A 9,984-nucleotide genomic window follows, 5' to 3' on the forward strand; every position below is an offset into this window, starting at 1 on the left:
GGGCTACCAAAATGGTGGAAAGACTGAACCATAAAACCAAACACTTAAAGGGGAACTTCACCAAAAAAATGTTTTTTTTCAAATCAAATAGTGATTTGAAGAGATTTTTAATTTATTTCTATGTAAAAATCTCCAGTCTTTAAGCAGTTATCAGCCGGTGTATGTCCTACAGGAAGTGGTGTATTCTTTCCAGTCTGGATAGCAGGAGAGGTTTTCTGGGGGATTTGCTACTGCTCTGGACAGTATCTGTCTGGGCAGTATGTATCTGGACAGTGTCAGTCTGGAATGAATACACTACTTCTTGCAGGACATACAGCAGCTGATAAGTACTGGAAGACTGGAGATTTTTTAATAGAAGTAAAATACAAATCTCTGGCACTTTCTAGCACCAGTTAATTTGAGAAAAAAAACATTTTATCTGGAGTAGCCATTTAAAGTAAATCTGTTAGATGTGATAAAGATGACTGTCTAACAAAAGGATCTTATTGGGGATGAAAGCAGATATAAGTTTATTTAGAAGTGAACGTTACAAGGTAAAAGTTTAAGAAGTGTAAGGAGATAAAAGATGTCATGATAGAGGCCCATCTATAGCAAGCAGGGAGAGTCTGACTACATACAAATGCTAAAGACATTTATGGCCAAATTCAGGCTACCTGCTGTCTGTGTGTGCGCTTACAGATTACTCCATAGACGCAAAGAAATTAGCACAAATGATTCACTTGGTTGTGTAATAAAAAATCATGGCATGTGATGCAGGGCCGTCTTATCTATTGGGCAGGGTAGGCGGCTGCCCGGGGGCCCTTGCGTCCTAGGGGGCCCCTGCCCTCTGTGACCTGTATTTTTAGCTTTATAAGACGCACTTATAAAACTAAGTGCGTCCTATAAAGCAAAGACGGCTCCCAAGCAGTGCTGAGCACCGCAAGGAAGCCGTCCCGCCCGCCCCCTGTATTGCCGCTCACTATGCTTATGCATAGTGAGCGGCCCTGAGCCACCCCCTCCGCCCGCCCCTTCTATCGCTTCTCAGCTGACAGCCTATCAGAAGCCCAGGAAAGTGCAATGAGTAGCACTTTCCTGGGCTTCTGATCGACTCAGCTAAGCGGCGATAGAAGGGGCGGGCAGTCCAGTTACTCACCCCTCCGGCGGCCCCAGCAGCTCCTCTCCCGGCAGCGCGCCACTCCCGTCATCCTCCGGGCACAGGCAGCGGGGTACAGAGACGCTGCCTGTGTCCTGGATGTGTCATGCAGCAGGTCACTTCGGCACAGGCAGTCTCTCTGTACCCCGCTGCCTGTGCCGGAGGATGTTGGGAGTGCGCGCTGACGGGAGACATCAGCTGCTGGGGCCCCCGGACGGGTGAGTAACTGGTTTGTTGTTTTGGGGGGCACTGGCTACTATGGGGGCACTGGCTACTATGGGGGCACTGGCTACTATGGGGGGGGACTGGCTACTATGGGGGAACTGGCTACTATGGGGGCACTGGCTACTATGGGGGGCACTGGCTACTATGGGGGAACTGGCTACTATGGGAGGCACTGGCTACTATGGGGGCACTGGCTACTATGGGGGGCACTGGCTACTATGGGGGGGGACTGGCTACTATGGGGGGCACTGGCTACTATGGGGGCACTGGCTACTATGGGGGGCACTGGCTACTATGGGGGCACTGGCTACTATGGGGGGCACTGGCTACTATGGGGGCACTGGCTACTATGGGGGGCACTGGCTACTATGGGGGCACTGGCTACTATGCGGGGCACTGGCTACTATGGAGGCACTGGCTACTATGGGGGGCACTGGCTATTATGAGGGGCACTGGCTACTATGGGGGGCACTGACTACTATGGGGGGCACTGGCTACTATGGGGGGCACTATATGGGGGGATTGGCTACTATGGGGGGCACTATATGGGGGGATTGGCTACTATGGGGGGATTGGCTACTATGGGGGGCACTATATGCAAAGATGTGGGGGATTTGATGGTGGCGGTTGGGGGGGGGGGGGGGCAATTCGCACCTCTGCCCAGGGGCCCATAATACTGTTAAGACGGCCCTGATGTGATGTCTATAGCTGCTCATGCCCCTCTCTCTGTCCTCATCAGGAACGCATCCCCTAGGCATAGGAAAAGAAAGAAATTCCTGTCTAGGAAAGAAGCACAGGGCAACATTTTCTCATACCAAGGACCCTATCACACAGAGTGATTATCTTATGGGTGATTATCTTATTATATGGGCAGATTTCACTCAGTGTAATGAAGACAATGATCAGCCGAGTTTAGAAAAAGTTTAAAAATTATAGGCCACCGACGGCGCATCATATTTAATTTCCCATAATCAAAACTCTGTCCTTCTTGTCCACAAAGAAAAATCCAGCCCCCATGAAAGACACATGTCAAATTGTTTAGGATCAGAAAGGTTGTATATTTTACCCTTAGAATACCCTTACACACACTTTTTGTCTGGCATTTTTCGGGCAGGCCCCCAAAAAACCTAATGCGGCGCATGGTGGTTTTTTCCATGCGGATGCGTTTTTTTTTTTTTTTCTGGCATATTTGATCTTATGTGTGAATAATGTTTTGTATGTTTGTGCTGTTTTTTTGGGTCTGCATTTTGACCTGAACATAGACCCTCTGTGAGCCAGACTGTGCTCAATTGGGGTGGGCAAGGGGTGACAGTCTGGTCCCCAGGAAATTAACTTGTACAGTGTCAGCTCAGCCAATAAGCATCTGCAGCGATGTCCCACCTCAGCTGCTGATTGACTGATGGCAAATTTGAAGAGCCACACTGAGTTAAAAGCTCTGGTGAAGTAGGAAGATGTAATTTGGAGTTAGAATACCCCCCTTCCCCCCACCCCCATGCACTGCACCCATCCCAGCAAGGAAGGGGGAGCACTTATCCCCATTCCTTGCTGACAAAGCTACAGTGTGAGATCAGTCTGACCCCTGGGGGTTCTTCACTTAACCCCCTGGGGGCCAAATCCTCATTTAACCCTTTGTGTGCCATACTGCAAGCAGCATCTGGAAATATGCTGCATACTGTATGGTGCAGAACACCTGTCAAAATGATGAGTGTTCTGCTTGTGCCTTTTTTGTGCCTTCCCCTTTGTCTTTTAGATATTTGTATCCAAAGGATTGCGTCAAATTCAGTGAACTGTGATAGACCCAGGACTTACGTGAATTTGGAAGCCTAAATCAATGAAAGCAGTTCTCACTTTACTGATGAAAAGGTAATGGTTACCGGAAACAATTTCAGGGAATACCTGCTGCCCACGCTCCAGGGCTGCTCCTGCGGTCCGCTTCTCCATGGGTCCCGCGCGCTCTAGCTTCAGAGCGGCCTGTCAGCTGACAGGCCGCCTGGCCAATCACAGGCCTGTGATTGGCTGAGCGGCCTGTCAGCTGAAAGGCCACTCTGAAGCTAGAGCGCGCAGGACCCGTGGAGAAGCGGACTGCAGGGGCAGCCCTGGAGCGTGGATAGGTAATGTATATAGTTTAAAGCGACTCTGTACCCACAATCTGACCCCCCAAACCACTTCCCCTCAGATAGCTGCTTTTAATCCAAGATCTGTCCTGGGGTCCGTTCGGCAGGTGATGCAGTTATTGTCATAAAAACAACTTTTAATCCTGAAGCGCTGTGTCTATCGGCCGGGGCTTACATTTGTATATGCATTAGGCGGGCACAACCTCTCTGTCCTTCCTCCCTACCCTCCTCATCATTAGGAATGATCCAGGCAGATTGCTTCCTATTCCCCACCTGTGTGCATAATGAACATGGGCTGGATCGTTAATACACCAGTGCAAAGCTCAAACAGCAGTAAATGTTCCTGGATCATTCCTAATGATGAGGAGGGTGGGGAGGAAGGACGGATAGGTGATGCAAGCCTAATGCATATACAAATGTAAGCCCCGGCCGTTAGACACAGCGCTGCCGGATTAAAAGTTGTTTTTATGACAATAACTGCATCCCCTGCCGAACTGACCCCAGAACAGATCTTAGATTAAAAGCAGCTATCTGAAGGTACAAGTGGTTTGGGGGGGACAGATTGTGGGTACAGAGTCGCTTTAAGCAAGGGCTGCAAGGACATCGGTAACGATGTCCCTGCAGCCCTTGTTTAATGATTATTGGGCCGTGTAATGGTGCGTTTACCCAGGCAGATTTATCTGACAGATCTTTGAAGCCAAAACCAGGAACAGACTATAAACAGGGAACAGGTCATAAAGGAAAGACTGAGATTTCTCCTGTTTTCAAATCCATTCCTGGCTTTGGCTTCCAAAATCTATCAGATAAATCTGCCTGTGTAAACACACCATAATAGGCCCAGTAAACGAGCGACGATTTAGCAGATCAGCGCTCGTTTACAGGTAGGGGTTATTGATGCCAGACACCACGATGGGTAAGCGTCTTATTTGATCATTCTAGGTATTTGTCGGATTGGGTTGATATTGTGTGTAGCAATCCTGCGAGGCACTGTGGATACACTGCATGGTCATATGTATTGACTTAGATGCTTACATGACATAGTGGTATATAATAATGTTTTGTAAGACCGAGGTGTCTTGGCTGTCATTTATTACTGGATTCCTTTTGCACTAAAAAGATTTTTTATGTGATTTTTAATCATGCTAATAAAAATTGTTAAAGCGTAACTATAATTTCAGTAGCCAAAAAATGAAATTCCTCAAATAAAAAGCCCTCGTGTTACCCTTTAAAAAGAGCCCTAAACTGTGTTGACAGTGTGTACGCTCGCTGAGATATCACCAGTTGTTTGGCTCAGAGGAATAAATGAATTTTTCTTCTGGCTGAGAGAATGTAGGCGTGGCCTATCCCTCATCTCCCTGGCTGCCTCCCTCCATTCACTGACCAGCACCTTAGCAGATGTATCACACAAAGTGGGATTAGATACAGCCCCAGCATACAGTATCACAATGTAAGATTAGATTCAGAGCCCCCATCGGCCCATGTAATACCACCCTAAACCGGAGTGTCTGTTCACACATGGTGAGTGCCGTCTGTATTCCTCCTTGTTATGCTGTGGCTTCAAAAGACTGAGCACCACTAGTGACTGGCTCGGCTCATGAAGCATGTCTGGTATCCAGAAGTGGAAAGCCAGGCTGTGCCATCTTCTGTTATGTGCATATCACATTGTTTCAAGATATAATATCATTGTGGCCCGACCTTTTCACAATGTTCATAAATTTCACCTGTAAGCTAAATATCACGAACTTTTTCTGAGTAGTGTATATTAATTAATATACACTAATATACTATATTAATGCATTTCAAGATACAGTACAATCCTATACAATCCGATACAATCCTATAAAGATACTCAGACCTCTATTTTAGTAAGCACAACTGAGGAATAAATACCATTTAAATACATATCCATAAATGTTTGCTTAAAGGTGTTTCATTCTTTATCTGTAAGTACATAACTCATGCATATAATTACCTATACAGACATGTAAAAAAAACTGCTAAAGTGGAAAAAACAAATACAATTGCACAAATACAACCACCATACTAGCTATTATATGCAATTCAATGTTGATCAACTAGAAATTCTTCAAATAACAGCACACACAAAAATCTTGTGGACTGGAAATCAGATAAAAAAAGATCTTGCGGGGGGCGTGGCCTGGCGATGGCGGCGTGAAGACGTGTTCCGGCAGAGCTCCCGCTGTAAGGAGGCCGCATTAGCTGTTCTCCTCGCTCTTCCCCCTCTCACCCCCGGCCATATGTTTGGGAAAAGGACCGGGAGGCAGCCCAGCACCCGCCGCACCCGCTCTCAGCAGGGACAACATAGCCTGGACGGCTTTCTCTGTCCGAACGCCGGACACTCCACAGCGCGCGCGGCAGCAGAGCCCCGGCACGTGGCTCCAGAGAGGCAGACGCCGGGAGATAAGCCGCAGGGCACCGGCATCCTCCGGTCAGCAGCGGGCACGATAGGTGCCGACCCGATTTCTCCTCCGGTCTGCTCTATGCCCACTGTCACCTCGGGCCCGGTCGGCGCCGCCGCCGCACCACGTGAGGAGAGCCTGCAGGCGCCATCTTCATCTCCCCCTCCTGTGCTGGCTGGCTCACCTCAGGCTGCAGGAATGGAGCAGATCCCACAGCCTCATGTTTCCCCCCCTACTCAATGGGATTGGCAGGAATATGTCAAACAGCTGCCCACCAGGGCAGAAATGGAGGGTTTTGTGCAGAGACTGGAAAGGTCCTACAGGCAGGAGCTGAGCTCCATTAAAGCTGCCATCCAGATGACTGAAGAAAGGGTTGAGGAGCTGGCAGCAGACCAAAAGCAGTTATCCACACAAGTGGCTGATATCTCTGACAAAGTAGAGACTCATGACTATCATATTGCTCAGCTCTATAAGTTACATGACGATAATGAAAACCGCAGCAGGCGGAACAATATTCGAATCAGGGGTCTGCCCGAGGCAACTAAAACACCTGACCTCATCCCTACCCTACAGGGGATTTTCAGCTCACTGCTCAACCGCCCAGTAACAGATGACTTTGAAATCGACAGGGCGCATAGGGCACTGGGGCCAATCAGCAAAGATCCTACCAGACCACGGGATGTCATATGCCGCCTGCATCACTATGCCATAAAGGAAGAGATAATGCGCAAAGCGCAGGATTTAGACACAGTGGACTTTGATGGTGCTTCTCTGATTCTGCTTCAAGACCTCTCCAGACACACGTTGTCCCAGAGGAGGGCATTAAGACCATTGTTGGAATTGCTGCGTGAAAAGGAAATACCATATGCATGGGGCTTCCCGTTCCAGCTTGTTGTTCGCCTCCATGGCCGCCGCTATGTCCTTAAAGATCCAGCTGATCTGCCTGATTTTCTCACTGCCCTTAATCTGCCTATGGTGCGGCTGCCGGATTGGTCCAGTGTGCCTCAGTTCCAGGAAAGGCGGGGTCCTCCTGCACGTTCCAGGGACTTAGAGGACGAGGGATGATGCCCAGCACGCGGGTTTCTGCTTTATAAGGATTGAGCAAGATTGTTAAGTTTTAGCCATGGACTTGCCGTTGGTTCTCCTTTTGCCTGCTGTCCGTTTTTCACTATGTAGCGGGGGGTGGTTAATGTGCCTTTCCTACCTTTCAGATTGAGAACTCAGTTATGTTGCCCTATGTGTTACTAAGGGGGGGGGGGCCTAGGGCTCCATTAGTCTCGTTCTCTCTGGTTGAAATTAGTTTGCCTGTGTTCTCGGTTACCATATGTGCCCATTTCAGATGTGTTGTGGTGGTATGCGCTCTTTTGTTGGGTTTGGTTCTGGCCGGGGGGTGGGGGTGGGGAACCCAGTTTACATTTAGTATAAGCTGTCCTCCTTCTGGGGAGTTTTGTGTCTGTTATTGTTAGTCAAGCTTCCATATAGTGTTGGCGCCTTTGACGCTGTGCCTTTTGGTCTACCTGTGGAGCCTAGGTCTCCATAGTGCAGGGGATCTCCTTTAGGTTCCTTGTTGTACGTGTTTTCTTTGTGTTCCTGTTATTTGGCTGCTTCAGTAAGTGGCCTTTGGTGTCGTAATTCTTCTGCTTTGTTTTCTGTCCCTCTTTACGTGTCTACCTTTCCTTTCCCTTCCCTCCCTCTCCTCCCTCATCCGGGTGCTCAGATGTCTACGCTTAAAGTCGCCTCTTATAATGCCAGGGGTCTCAATGAGCCAGCTAAGAGATCTCGTGTATTATACTCTGTGCATAAACAACGTGTACATATTTTATTCCTACAGGAGACTCACTTCCGCACGGGTCATGTGCCTCGGCTGCAGTCCCGCCATTTTCCCTACTTCCTCCACACCACCAATCCGGATTCGAAATCCAAGGGTGTCTCCATTGGTATCCACAAGTCTCTTCAGCACGTCCTTCTTGACACACTCATAGACCCGAGGGGTAGGTACGCTTTTCTCAAATTGACGATTGCTTCCACATTGTACACTGTGGGTACTGTGTACCTCTCCAATTCTGATCAGGGCAGGGCGCTTAGGGATATCCTCCTCGAGACAGACCATTTTATTGACGGTATATTCATTCTGGGGGGAGACTTTAACATGACAATGGAGCCTCCGCTAGATTCCTCCTCCGGGAAATCGGTGGTCCCTAAATCATCCTTGACCATGGCAAAGAGAGCTTTAGACACACAGAGATTGGTCGATGCATGGAGGGTTTTGCACCCTCAGGATAGGGACTACACATATTTCTCCCCAGCGCACCAATCATACAGCCGGTTGGACATGATCTTTCTTTCACAACATGCTCTCATGCACACCCCATACGCTTCAATCGGCACGGGCTTATGGTCTGACCATTCCCCTGTTTTCCTTTCCCTCGCTATGCCTGACGGCGCACCCAGAGAATGGTCTTGGCGCCTCAATGAAACCCTCCTCCAGGATGTGGTGTGCAGGACAGCAATAGAATCTGCCATTTCAGACTTTCTCCTAATACATGCCGGAGACCCCACGTCCCTCCCTATGCAGTGGGAAACCTTAAAATGTGTCCTCCATGGAGTTCTTATACAAAATGGGGCCCGATTGAAAAAAGAGAGAAGCGCTAAGCTCCGTAAACTTCTGGCTACCCTGTCTGACCTCACGGCCACACATAAACGCACCTTAGACATTGCCACTCTCCAGGCCATGACTGTGGTCAGGGAACAAATTAAGGACCTAGTTCTGAAAACTGAAGCAGCCAACAAATTGAGATTCAAAGGGTATCTGTATGCTCAAGCTAATAAATGCGGTCGAGCCCTGGCGAGGTACATCCATCCACGAAACGCTCCTACTTATGTTCCCCTCATTCAAGACACAAATGGTGTAGTTCATCATAATCCGAAGCTTATTGCCAACACATTTAAGGACTACTACAGTTCCTTGTACTCTATCTCTGGACATTATGATGATGCCTCGAAGGAGGTTCTTGACAATAAATTATCGGATTATATGAGAGAGACGGCCCTGCCCATGGTGGATGATGACACTAGAGAAAGCCTTGACGTGCCTTTTACGGAAGAGGAAGTGGGGACAGCTATTGCAGCCTCCAAGAACGGCAAAAGTCCTGGGCCTGATGGCTTTACGGCAACATTCTACAAAAAGTTTAAGGGCTGCCTACTTCCTTTCCTGACAAAGGTCTTTAATGCTGTTTCAGCGGGTGTGCAATTTCCGAAACAGGAGTTGGAAGCTCATGTGGTGGTCCTGCCCAAGCCAGGGAAAGATGAGGCCCAATGTAGCAGTTACCGCCCAATATCTCTCATCAACTGTGATATTAAATTGTACTCAAAGATGCTGGCAACTCGCCTAAACCCTGTAGTCTCGAAGGTGATACATTTAGACCAAGTGGGTTTTGTTCCGGGACGGGAGGCAAGGGACAATACCATACGCACCATTTCTCTTGTAGCTCATGCTCACGGCACTAAGACCCCGTTGTGTCTGATCTCAGTCGACGCGGAAAAGGCCTTCAACAGGGTCCATTGGAAATTCCTGGCGGCATCCCTGACGCAGATAGGCCTGAGTACTGCCTTTGTCAGCAAAGTCATGGCACTTTACACTCATCCTTCTGCCCGTGTCAGAGCCAATGGAGTCCTGTCGGAGGTCTTCCGCATCAAGAATGGTACACGTCAGGGGTGCCCCTTGTCTCATCTCCTGTATGTGCTGACCATGGAACACTTGGCGGTCTCCCTTCGCAGCGACCCGAATGTTAAGGGAATGGTGATTGGGCAGGATCACCATAAGTTAGCCTTATATGCGGACGACCTGCTCCTTTACACGACATCCCCACATACATCTTTGCCCTCAATTTTAAAGATATTTGAGACTTTCGGGAGGCTTAGCAACTTTAAGGTGAACCTGTCTAAGACGGAAGGCCTCAATATCTCTTTACCAGCATCTGATTTGGCCCGGTTGAAGTCTAACTTTAACTTTCGCTGGCAAACTGATAGCATCACCTACTTGGGCATACAGATACCGAATAGGCTGGATCTGCTGTTCTCCCTGAACTATGTT

This window comes from Dendropsophus ebraccatus, chromosome 8 (genome assembly GCF_027789765.1).
Source record: "Dendropsophus ebraccatus isolate aDenEbr1 chromosome 8, aDenEbr1.pat, whole genome shotgun sequence".
Lineage (NCBI taxonomy): Eukaryota > Metazoa > Chordata > Amphibia > Anura > Hylidae > Dendropsophus > Dendropsophus ebraccatus.